The sequence below is a fragment of the Protopterus annectens genome, chromosome 1.part2 (assembly GCF_019279795.1).
Source record: "Protopterus annectens isolate FY-2018-M chromosome 1.part2, PAN1.0, whole genome shotgun sequence".
Lineage (NCBI taxonomy): Eukaryota > Metazoa > Chordata > Ceratodontiformes > Protopteridae > Protopterus > Protopterus annectens.
In genome coordinates, this window is record NC_056727.1 from 1,185,130,775 (window position 1) to 1,185,143,742 (window position 12,968).

A 12,968-nucleotide genomic window follows, 5' to 3' on the forward strand; every position below is an offset into this window, starting at 1 on the left:
GGATAGGCTATAGCTGTGGATCCAATTTGGAGGTATTCAGCAGGAAGGTTATCAGCTGCAAGGGTGGTTGGTTTGAGTTTGGCTAGCAGTTTTTGGATAGTAGAGGTAGGAAAAGACTTAAGTGCAAAAGGTATGGTACTGATTTGGGCCTGAGGTGGTTATGGGGTGTTGGAGGAAGTGATGTTGTTTAAGAGTTTGAGTAGTGAGGAGGTGAAATAGTTATTAAAGCTGGAGGCTATGTTTAGGTCTGAACCTGTTATATTGGATGGGGGAGTGGTGGTTCTTCCGGGCTGTAGGATGTTATTTATTGTTGCCCAGAATTTTTGCAGTTTGGTACTGTATTTGTTTTGTTGAGTGATACAATAATTTTGTTTATCAAGCTTAACATGCTTTTTTGCTTTGTTTTCGAGCTTGTGAAAGGTTTGCCTAGCTGCGAGTGATCTAGTGTAGTGCCATGTTTTCCAGACTTTATCCCCCTGGATCTAAGTAGGGCTTTTGTGGTATTCTGGAGACAAGGGGTGGGATTGCTACGTATCCTGATAGTTTTTAATGGGGCTAGTTGGTTGAGAATATTTAGGAATGTGGAGTTGAAGTAATCAACTGCTTTGTCTAATGAAAGGGTTTTGATGGGAGACCAGTTACAATGTTACAAGGCTCTTATGAAGTGGTCTCTAGGAAAATTTGTGTTAGAGCGGGTTTGTAGAAGGGAGGGAGAGTTAATTATTTTAAGTTTTTGCCTAAGCATAAAAGTGGGGCTGTGGTCACCCTGAGAGTTTGGTAGGGTGCCACATTGATGAGCAGTGTTTGGTTGATTTGTGAGGATCCAATCGAGTATAGATTCTCTTTTTGTGGCCTTATCAATGTGTGTGGGAGTATGTATAAGTTGAGTGAAGTTATATAGGTTAATGTGGTAGGTGGGAGTGGGAGAATGGATGGAGTTCCAGTCAACGTTTACATCACCTAGCACGATAGTTTCTTGAGAGAGGGAGTATGAAGCCCAGTGAAGTATGGTTTCTAAGGTAGTTAGGTTATCACCCAGGGGGTATATAGATACCCAGTAGGTTTAGGTGCTCATGTTGGTTAAGGGAGAGCTTTGTAAATAGAGTCTCTGCATTGTTGAAGTTGGGGGAATCTTTTGGGAGGAGTTGGAGTTGTAGGTTGGTTCTGTGAAGTAGAGCTAAGCCTCCAGCTCTTTTATGTAGCCGGTCTGCACTGAGAATGTTATACTCAGGTGGGGTGATAGAATTATCTTTAATATGTGATTTAAGCCATGTCTCTGTGATGAGAATAATATCAGGGCTATATAAGGAGATGGCAGCATGAAGGTCTTCTATTTTATTCATGATACTGCGGGTATTCATATTTAGTATCAATAAGTCGTGGGCTTGTGCTTAGCTGGATAGTGATGGGTGCATGGCTTATTAGCAGAGGTTGCTGGCCCAGGGTTGGAGTAAATGTCTCCTCCTCATAGTAGCTGGGTAGTTATGCAGGTGATAGTTTTAGGTACTGGATGATTAGGTAGTGAAATTGTAGACTTGGTTGCTTTTTAGATGGATAGAAGTGGTATATGGGAGGGGCATGGTATATGAGGGGGTTGGCTGTATATGGTGGGGTATATGATTGTATGAGTGGGGGGTGATAGTAATGTTGTGGGTTAGGGTGGGGGATTTGGGGTGGATACAGTGAGTGATTGCAAAGAGATAAGAGGTGCTGATGGTGGCTAAGGAGAAGCAGGTGATGAGGGAGGTTAATCCCAGAAGGGTATAGTGGAGATGAGACTGGGAGTAATGATACATAGTAGGAGTGAGGTTATGGAGTTAGAGGAGGTATTTATATTTGGTTAGGGTGTGAGTTGTGTGAGTAGGAGATACGGGTTTGGATATTGAACTGGTAGGTAGGCTGGAGTGGTGGAAAGTTGAAGGGCATGTGTAGATGGTGCTGATGGATGTACTTATTGGATAATGGGTGGATGAAGGGAAGGTCTTAGTAAAGGAGGTTACCTATAAATTCAGATTAGGTAGGGGTGGGTGTGATTTGGGGGCAGGGTAGGGGGCCGGAGTGAACCCATAGAGCGAACGGAAAGGGATGAGCCAATCAAGGTATTCAGTTGCTCAGAAGTAACATCTATAATATTAGTTCTTTCATTTACCAATTTTTTTTAAAGGAGTGAAAGTCCTTTTTAATTTTACTAGTTGGATGCACTAAGAAATACCTTGTCTGAGTACTGAGAGAGAGAGAGTGGGTCAACTATTGCTGAGTGAGAGACAGACTGGAAGATTAGTGGGGATATATCACACAGAAGAAGAAAAATAAACAGATAAATGTTTCTTTAGAGAATGGAAAGCCTAGAATTACAGTTTAGAGTGGAGTGTTTTTACAGACTTAAAGGGTAGAAATCAGAATATTTCTCCATGGAGGGGACTGAAATCCCTGCTGCTGGCTCATGTATGTATGTTCAGTACATTAAGACTTACAGTAAAAAACACAACCTACTAATGCCTTTTTTATTATAATGAGATGTACACTTAGGTTCTGAAAGGTTCTTCAGTACAGTTGGATGTCCCACTGGCTGCACTTATGTTAGTGGTGTTATTTGCCACAGGATAGGTGTCGGTAATTCTATAAGACACAGCTGGCTAGGGGCTGAGAAAAAAGAAAGTAAAAGATGGTAGAGAACAGTGAGCAGTTATAAAGTTCTACAGCTTTAACACACTCAAAAAATTAAAAATACAGTTTAAAAAACAGTAGACAACTGTGAAATACCACAACACTAATAAACAAAAAATAAACAGTTTAGAGTATCAATCACAATATAATAGTACAGAAGTAGTAAACAAATTATAACAATAGTTAGATCTTTGTTCTCTGGCAAATACTGCACTCATATATTGCTTAACACACTAGATGCATGTTCCTCAACAGTTAACTGAACATTCTATCTCAAAGCCACATTCTGCATGAACTAAACAGAATGTTTAGTATTGTAATAAACAGTCTATGGTACCAGCCATGAGTTTAAGTTTATATCAAATGCAGTCATGTAGCCATAAAAAATAGTTTTTACATACAAGTAAAACAAATTGATTGTTTTACAATGAAAATGATTAGCCTTCAACACTGACCATAGGTTTAAAGTTGAATCAAACAAAAATGCTTAAAAATGTATACAAAAAAAATAGCCTCTGGTACTACATCAGCACTAAACTGGTTCAAATAATGCATCAAGAGCCTCTGGAACCAGCCATTTGTTAAAAGTGGTAACAGACCCATTGCTAAAACATGTAGTAAGATTAGCTTCTGATACAAGCCATAGGTTAAAACAACCTACAAAAAATACAGTTGCTAAGCCAGAGAAAGCAACAGGTAATGGTTACACTGCACAGTTCATAAAAATAATACACAATCAGTTGTATAACATGTACTCACAGATAAACTTGCCATGAGACTAGCAGGGGAGGATTCCTAGTTTAAAGCCAATCAAGGTATTCAGTTGCTCAGAAGTAACATCTATAATATTAGTTCTTTCATTTACCAATTTTTTTAAAGGAGTGAAAGTCCTTTTTAATTTTACTAGTTGGATGCCCTAAGAAATACCTTGTATTGTTTCGGTGACTGAAATAAGCTCACACTAGACATGAAGGGAAGAGGTCAGAAGTGAACTAGAGTGTAATAAAATAAAAGGAGGTGACTATGCAGATAGAGAGCCAATCAAGGTATGTGCAATTCAGTTGTGTATTTATATATATGTGTATATATATATATATATATATGGGTTACCTTTAGTTAATCGACAGCCCAATCCATTGAAACCAACTTCACCGACATGGCAGAACATCAACAATGGGAGAGCCGACATTTCCCACATGGTAAGTAACCGTTTGGCCATCCCGAATTCAACAACTACCAGTAAAACAAACCCACTGATGTGGGGGGCTATGGCCCCCACCCCCCCATGGGGGGGGCTTGGCCCCCCACACCCCCCTTCATAAATATTCCAACTCTGAGTACGCACTGCCGCAGGGGCAAGGGGCAAAGTTCAGGTTGCTGGCCAAACAGTTACTTAACGTGTGGGAAATGTCAGCTCTCCCATTGTCAATGTTCTGCCGTGTTGGTGAAGTTGGTTTCAATGGAATGGGATGTCGCTTAACTAAAGGTAACCCATATATATATATATATATGTATATATATATATATATATATATATATATATATATATACATATACACATATATATATATATATATATATATATATATATATATACATATACATATATATATATATATATATATATATATATATATATATATATATATATACATATATATATATATATATATATGAAATATTACATACATTATTCAGTTACTCCTCTTCTTTAAACAAGAAACCACTTCATTAAATCATCACTTACTACATGGGCAATCATGCATTTATATAAATGAAAACATACCACACCAACACAATCCTAGTTGAAAGCATTTTATATCACAAACTATACTGACATACCTCCAGTTGCAAACATTATACATCACTTATAATATACCCAATCCTTCTCACTCAAACATTACATGGCTCTTTTAAGTTGTGCCTCCTTTTAGACATTATTCCTCCCTTGTATGTATTGTTCCCATAATTCCCATTTTCCTTTGTAGTTTACTCCTACTCTTTTCTAAAGATCTCAGTTCAAGTTGTTTTATCTCTGTTACTATATTCACTATGTCTAGTATAGTTGGTTTAGATTTTGATTTCCATTTTCTAGTAATTGCTTTTTTGGCAGCCACCATTATTAGACCCATTAAGGCCTTAACATTCTAGACAATTCTGATTCTGTATCATAGCTCAGAAGAATCATCTCCATTGACAGATCAATCTGCCTACCCAGCATATCCAACAATTCTTCCCACAGGAAATCCTTAAACTCTGTCAACTCACCCAGTCCTGGAAAATATGTTACCAATTACCTTTCTTCCCCTTCACACCTCCAACATTTCCTGTCTACCTGATGAAAAATGCTCTGGTGTCAACTTGGGGTATAAAAATATCTATGTAAAAATTTCCAGACAAAAATCCTAAATCTTCTAGATTTTGTTGCATATTTGGAAGACATACATATAATTTCCCATTGTTTCTTTGTGAATTGCTTATCCAGTCTCTCTTCCCAATCCTTTCTATCCTTCTTTGATTGGTTCTTATAGTTATTGTGCAGTATTTTATATGCTCTACTACTTATTGCGTTTTTCATTGCAGCTTCTGTTCTAGATTCTGTTAAAAACTCTACCAGCACTGATCTTTTGTTTAGGACTCCCCCTATTTCTTTCTCTTTGCCTATACTCTGATATCAATCCATGATAGGGAAGGCAATCTCTAACCTGAAGTTCAAATAAATTGTTGGTGTCCTCCATTCTATCATGTTTCCCTCTTTAGTTATTTGTTGCCAATACCTTGGTTCCTATGCCAGTTTTCTCCAATAAATTCCAACCCACTCTTGCATATTATTTGTATCCCTAATTGCAGTCAACCTTATTGGCAGTTATGGGGAAGGCTTGGAGGTAATTACAAATGTAAAAACATTGACGATAGTGATGGTCATTTCAAGTATTTAGGAAAATATGCAAACCTGAGGAGCTTTGCAGAACTGATCTGCTTTCTGAAATTTAATTTTAATTACTAACTGTCATTTGTCTGGTCAGAGTAAAACAGTTGAACATTCATGGGTTCTGTTCAAGCAACTTTATTACACACAAACACATCAGGAATGAGGCTTTGTAACTTAAACTTTAACAAACTTATAAACAGACTGACTACCACACTCATACATGGTAACGCTCTGGCTGTTCTCTCAAAATGGCACTGTTGCCTGCACGTGCTCACTATTTATATGCACTTGCTTACATCTAAAAATGCTTCTTAAAGGTACATACACACACTCTGATCTACATCCTCCCTCTTTGAGAAATGATCCATATACGAAATGACAGTATTCAATGACATGCAATTTACAGAAATAATCTCCTGACATACAATTATACAGAACTAATTATCTCACGTACAATCATACAAAATCAAACACATATAAAACAATTTTGTCCAGGTTGCTGCATATTTTACACTAGGTCTAGAAATATGACCTGACCGTGTAACATAAAATTCAGAATTGGATCTAGCAACGAAGACTGTCTTCAAGGAATGTTCATCTTTGGGCACATCTGGAACATCATCAGGAATGAAAATGGATACTGTGACATGTTCTTCAGTGCAAACGCTGTCAGAGTTGCTATGAGATCTCGAGTCTGTATCACAGGTACAATGCTGCAATATCATTTCTGTATCAGGAAGAAGATGTCTGCAGTTTCTCCTGAACTCTATACTCTCAGATTCCACTAATTAGGATCTTGGCTCAGTACATATACCTCTCACTTGACCAATTCAATCAAAGCTTTTCGCCATTTGCATCCTCACTGTCTCTCCTTCTTTTAATGGACAAAGGAATCTGCTCATTTTATCACAGCTGGACTTCTGAGAAGAACGCTTCATAAAACATTGGGCTTTGATTGCTCTGTTGTTTTTAGCATTAGGCACCTACAAACTCAAACTGATAGGAAGGTTGTTCTTGGTTTGCCTAGACAGAAGTCTCTGAGCAGGCATGCCAAGTAAATTGTCGAGGGGTATATTTCTGAGATTAAGTAAATTCAAGAAGCTATCGGTATTGTCATGCTTTGACCTCTCCAGTAATTGCTTTTCACTCTGTACTGCACATTCAGCAAGGCTGTTTGACTAAGGATATTCAGGACTGCTAGTAACATGGATTAAGTCCCACTCTTTAGCAAATCTCGAAAACAATTGACTGGTAAACTGAGAACCATTGTCAGAATTAACTTTGTGTGGACTACCATGGATTGAGAAATGACATTTCAACTTAGTAATAACAGCAGTGGATGTTAGGTTAGGTAGCAAATCAGTCTCAATCCAGTTCGAATAGGAGTCTACCAACACTAAGCAATGTTGACTGTTCCACTCAAATATGTCATTTGCTACTGTTGACCAAGGTAGTTCAGGAATTTGGCTTAGCTGAAGTGGCTCTTTTTGTAAATGTGGCTTAGTACTATTGCACACTGAACAAGAAGAAAGCACTTTATCATTGTCTTTTGCTAGAGAAGGCCAAAAAACTAGTCCTCTCATCCTTCTTTTGGTAGAATCGGAACTTGTGTGGCCATGATGTAAAATCAGAATGTATTCATGCTGTAAGGAAGTAGGAACAACAACTTTATATCCTTTGAAAAGTATACCATCTTCCATCAGCATCTCATCTCTGTATGGAAAGTAAGTTGTACTTCTGGTAGTACACTGGATTTCTTTGATGGCCATCCTTCATTGATGAAGTGGTTAAGCTTTTGCAAAATTGGATCAGCCTTTGTATGATCTCTTAGCTCATCAAGTCGTGTGGTAGAAAAATTACACACTTCCATGACATCAAAACCAAAATTCTCTGCATCAAGCTGTTCTGTGGTATTTCTGGGTGATCTGGATAAGGTATCAGACAGATAAAGAAGTTTACCCTTTGTATAGACCATTTTGAAATTGTACTTTTCCAGTTTGGGCATCAGCCTTTGTACTCTTGCTGGAACAGAATGCATAGGCTTCCTTAAAATAGTCACTAGAGGTTGATGGTCAGTTTCTATCTGGATAGCTCAGCCATAAATATAATCATGGAACTTCAAACATGCAAATACAATTGCAAAAAGTTCTTTCTCAGTTTGAGCATACTGCATCTCAGTTTGGGTAAGAGTTCTAGATGCATAGGCAACATGTCTGCCTTCTTGAAGAATAATAGCACCAAGACAGAACTTTGAAGCATCACAGGAAAGAACCACTGGTTTGTGGAGATCATAGTGTCTTAATGTAGACAGTTTAGCAATTTCCTGATTAAGGTTATCAAATGGTCTTTGGTGTTGTTCTATCCATGACCATGCAACATTTTTGAATGTCAGCACCTTTAGAGGTGTTGATAACTCACTAAAGTCAGGGGATAACTCTGCCAAAATAGTTAACCATATCAAGAAAACGCTTTAAGGTTTGGACATTGTCTGGAGCTGGCATATGAAGAATGGCTGCTTGTTTAGAAGGATCTGGTCATAAGCCTGTACTGGTAAATAAATGACCTACATAAGTAACTTCTAGTAGTCTGAATTTGCACTTCAGAGGATAGATCTTTACATTTACATCACACTTTTACAGAACTTTTCTGAGGTTTCTGTCATGCTCTGCTTCACCATTACCTCCAACTAGTAAATCATCAACTATTATTGTACATGGGTAGCCTGAAAAAAATTGTTGCATTGCACGCTGAAAGACTTCACTGGCAGAATATATTCCAAAAGGCATCCTGAGGAATCTGTCTATCTACCAAATCGGGGTACTGAATGTAGTCATCAGTGAAGATTTGCGATCAGGCGTTACTTGCCAAAATGAACAATCTGGTAATTTTCTAATATGTTTTTAAAATTTACAATGAGGTATTCACCTCATCAGATAGAATTCTTGGATGCATTAATTAGAAAATTACCAGATGGATCTATCAATACTAGTCTATTTAGAAAGGAGTGTTATAGAAACTCCATTCTACCTAGAAAGAGTATGCACCCTAGAAAGGTTTTTAAAAATATAGCTAAGGGAGAAGGTATACAGGTATCGTGATTACATAATGTGGAAGAGGAATACAAAATGGAACTAAACACACTCAGTCAGAACCTGAGAGATAGAGGTTACAAATAGGACAATACTGATCCTGCCCTAATGCAACTAGCAGAGTTAAGGAATAGTAGAGCAAAACCTTATTTCTTTCCTAAATCCATGATGGATGGTCATTATAATATGATTAATGCAGATTGAGAAGTCAGAAGGAATGTAGTAGTGTTTTCTATGTTCTACACTAGTAATATGGCACAGGTTAAACAAGTACTTTATAAGTATTGGCCCCTTCTACTCATGGATGAAAAAAAAGCTAGGGTGGTGGGGGTGCACCTACCTTCTGCTATAAAAATCATAAACCCCTTAAAAGGATGCTTTGTTATCCTGAAGGTAATAGAGAAGGTAAAAGAAAACTTTGGCACATCCCCATGTACACATTGTAATTACTGTCAGTATGTACAAAATGACCTGTTGTTTATACACCCAGACACACTGAATACATTTAAATTCAAGGTGAAGACAGATTGCTTGACCAAGAATTTAGTCTACCTGGCACATTGTGAATGCTGTGGTAAATGTTATGTTGGGAAGACCAATCGAACACTTAGGGAGCGAGTAAGGGAACATATGTATAGTATAAGAGCAGGAAATACAACCGATGCTTTAGCAAAGTATATAATGGGAAGTGATAGACCACATATATTTAAGTTCAGAGTTATAGACATGGTTGAGGAGAAAGTGAGAATGGTGGATATTGAAAATCGCACTGAAAATGCAGAACTGAGGTGGATCTTAAAACTCCATGCAGAGAAGGGCTCTAGACTGAATGGAGTTTCTATAAAACCAGCACTAAAGAGTAGGAATTTGTGTAAATAGTTTAGGATGAAATATTATATTACTATCATATAGTGTATGGAGTTATATCACACACTTTCAGCTCTGTTAGCTGCTCATCAGATAGATATTTTTGGTTTTAATGTATATAATGACTGAGATATAGAGCTGTTGCTCTAAATTAAATGTGTGGATTAGCTTTTTGTGTGAGACGCTTTAAGGATGCTATGAGAAGTAACCGTGATGTAAGTAGCGTCACAATGTGAGGAAGCTGAACATGTAAATGTGAATAGAGAGTTTTTTGATTGTGTAAAATGTTTTTAAACTGACTATTTAATAAGGTCTTTGTTATTAAAGGTCTGAGGAAGCCATCATGTTGATGGTGAAAGTGCGTACCTATTTGTTATTAAAGTAGTGTTATTTTATGACAGCTGTGGGTTGTGTCTTCATATATGCTTTTTGGATATATTTTGCTGTTTACCTAGTTGGAGACATGTTTATACATGAGATAATTTGTGTAATGTGTCGGCATTCCTATAAAACATTACTGCGAGTCCTCTCAGACTGTTGTAATGGCCATTTAATGAACATCTTTCTCTGCCAATAGTCTGTGAGTCTTTAAATCAGATTTCTGATATCACAGTTTATATTGTTTATCTTAATCACCTAACAATGTGGACAAACTACAAAAGAGCCTCAATGAGACAGATATCTGGTGTCAAAGTCATGGCCTGAAGCTCAATGCCAAAAAGTGTATTGTCATCCCTTTGGTAAAAACTCTGTACCCATGAACTACCACATAGCTGGTAGTCTACTTAATGCCAAAAATGTGATAAGAGACCTTGGGACACAGGTGGACAGTAGTCTCTCCTTTGATAATCACATCGCCACAGTGGTCAGGAAATCCTTCTACATGGCTCATCTCATCACAAAAGGATTCTCATCCAGAAAAAAAATAGGTCATTGCTCCCCTCTACTCATCACTCATTAGACCCATTATAGAGTACAATGCCCCTTTTGGTATGTACCTCACAAGACATCTACAACAACTGGAAAGACTACAGAAATACCTCACAAAGAGGATTACTGGCCTCAAACAGATGCCCTACGCAGACCGTCTCAAAAAACTACAGCTTTACTCCATTGCATATCGCCTACTCAGGGGCGATCTCTGCCTAACATACAAAGCTATGTCAAACTCAGAGCTGTTGGACATGCTCCACTTAAAGAAATCCCAATCCCTCCAAGCTACATGCTCTAGGGACCTAAACCTTGTCACCACAATAAACAGAACATGCTGGAGGGATAGATTCCTGTCCCAGAGATTTCCCATACTCTGGAACAGACTACCTATCTATGTCAAACAGAGCTCCTCATTAGCACTCTTCAAGAAAAATCTTGATGATTGGATGTGAAATGGGAACTTCACCCCAGGGATCACTTCTGTGGCTCTGCTCGACAGGAGCACAGGAAAATAATTTTCTTGGGTGGCGAAAGCCAGGGTACATTTTTTTTGGCTAGGCTTATATAGGTCCTAGGGCCAATAGCCTAGTACCTACCTATGATCCTATGAACATTGTATGTATTTCCTGATTTTGCACATTGCTTGAGGTTCTTGGTTCATGGTATTGTTTGACCATTCTGCTGTAAAGGATGGAGCTTTAGTGTTTGCATCTGGCCAGTTGATTGATGCTAAAAACATTGTCATTGAAATACCAACAGTGTCTTGTCATGGTGAGAAGACCTGAACAGAGGTAAGCAGTATGCCTTCCTCAATTTCTGCCTCTTCTCTTTGTGCAGTCTCAGAGTTGATATGTATGTATATATATATATATATATATATATATATATATATATATATATATATATATATATATATATACAATATTTAGGAGTGTGGGGACTCTTGACCCAGCAAAATGTGGTTTGAATAATTGTATATAACTAAATAGGATGCACTTATTCATGTATACCTGTTGTAGAGATGTGTTTAGACTTCAATTGTATGTGTTGGTTCTGCTCTGTATTAGAAGGCCAGTGTAAAAAGAGTGGTCATTTTTCCTGTAGTTTTATGGATGATCACTCTTGAGTAGCAGTATTAGGGTGGGAAAAGGTTTTTTTATAGTGACTGTAAAGTTCCAAATAAAGTTTTAGCATTCTTTTCTGATTTATTTTGTATGTAGTTGTTTCCCATACTCTGTTATCAGTTAATAGCATTTGAATAGTTATTTATTTACAGTAGAAATTGTTAATAACTAATTGACTGAGTAAACTATACATTTTGTACTACAGCCTATAATAATAGGATGGATTTATTTTTACTAATAACTGAAAAAAAAGAGTTTCAGTGTGAAAATAAAATGGGGATAATAGGCAGTCGTGATGAGTATATGTACACTGAGGAGATATGTAGCTGTTGCTCTTATTATTATTATTATTATTATTATTATTATTATTATTATTATTATTACTACTAGTACTACTACTACTATTACTACTACTATTTCACAAAAAATAAAGGTCAGGATTAAGAATCCCTGATCAGAAGGTGCAAACCTGTTCACACAGGTTTCTTACATGTAGTCCTGGTTCAAAGCCCTATTCGCACCACCAGCAGGTATTGCTACACTTGTCTTGCTGATGAAGGCCTCATGCAAATGTGTCAGTCTGGAAACTTGGCTCATGCTAATAAGTCATGTGCACTTACCCAGACCTCTTCATTGGAACCAGACTAGTATGTTACAGGTATTCAGAGAATAGCTCTACCACTCTATTGGAAGTGCAAATTGAAAAAAATGTCTATCCCTTGTATTGGTAGCATACATTGATTCATCCCTATGGCAGAAGGGAGGACTGTTAACACCAGAAGAGATAAGTACTACAAAGACAACTAACATCTGTTTTTCTTTTTTTTTTTTTTTTTGATCCAGCAAGCTAGGAATTGCTAATAGCTCCTGACCTTTGTATATGGCTGATCTACTGTGAGGAAGTGTTGGTGTTACTTGCTCAATATCCTCGTATACCTGCATTATAGTCTTTATCTATTTAATTTCAATAGTTTTCAGGCAGTACTATTACTCTGTAGACTTTATGACTTTCTCTCTCACCCTGTCCTTTGTAGCTGTGTTGGCTTGTAAGTGCAGGAAATGACATTAATTGAATTACTTTGCCACATTTTCTTCTCTTTCTTTACATATATAGTCTGTTTAACAGACTTAATTCCATTAACTGCAAATGATAGTCTGCTGACGTGTTTTGTATTTCTTTTATGTATATCTAGTTTTACTGTGTTTATTTGCATCCATGCAAAAGTGCAAATTTTTATTTCATTTGGAAAGTTGCTTTGGTGGACAATGATACAACTGAATAAAATATCAATATGATTTGCTACAGATAAAGGCAATAGGAAAGTGCTGTTTTGTGAATATTAATTAGCTTAGGTA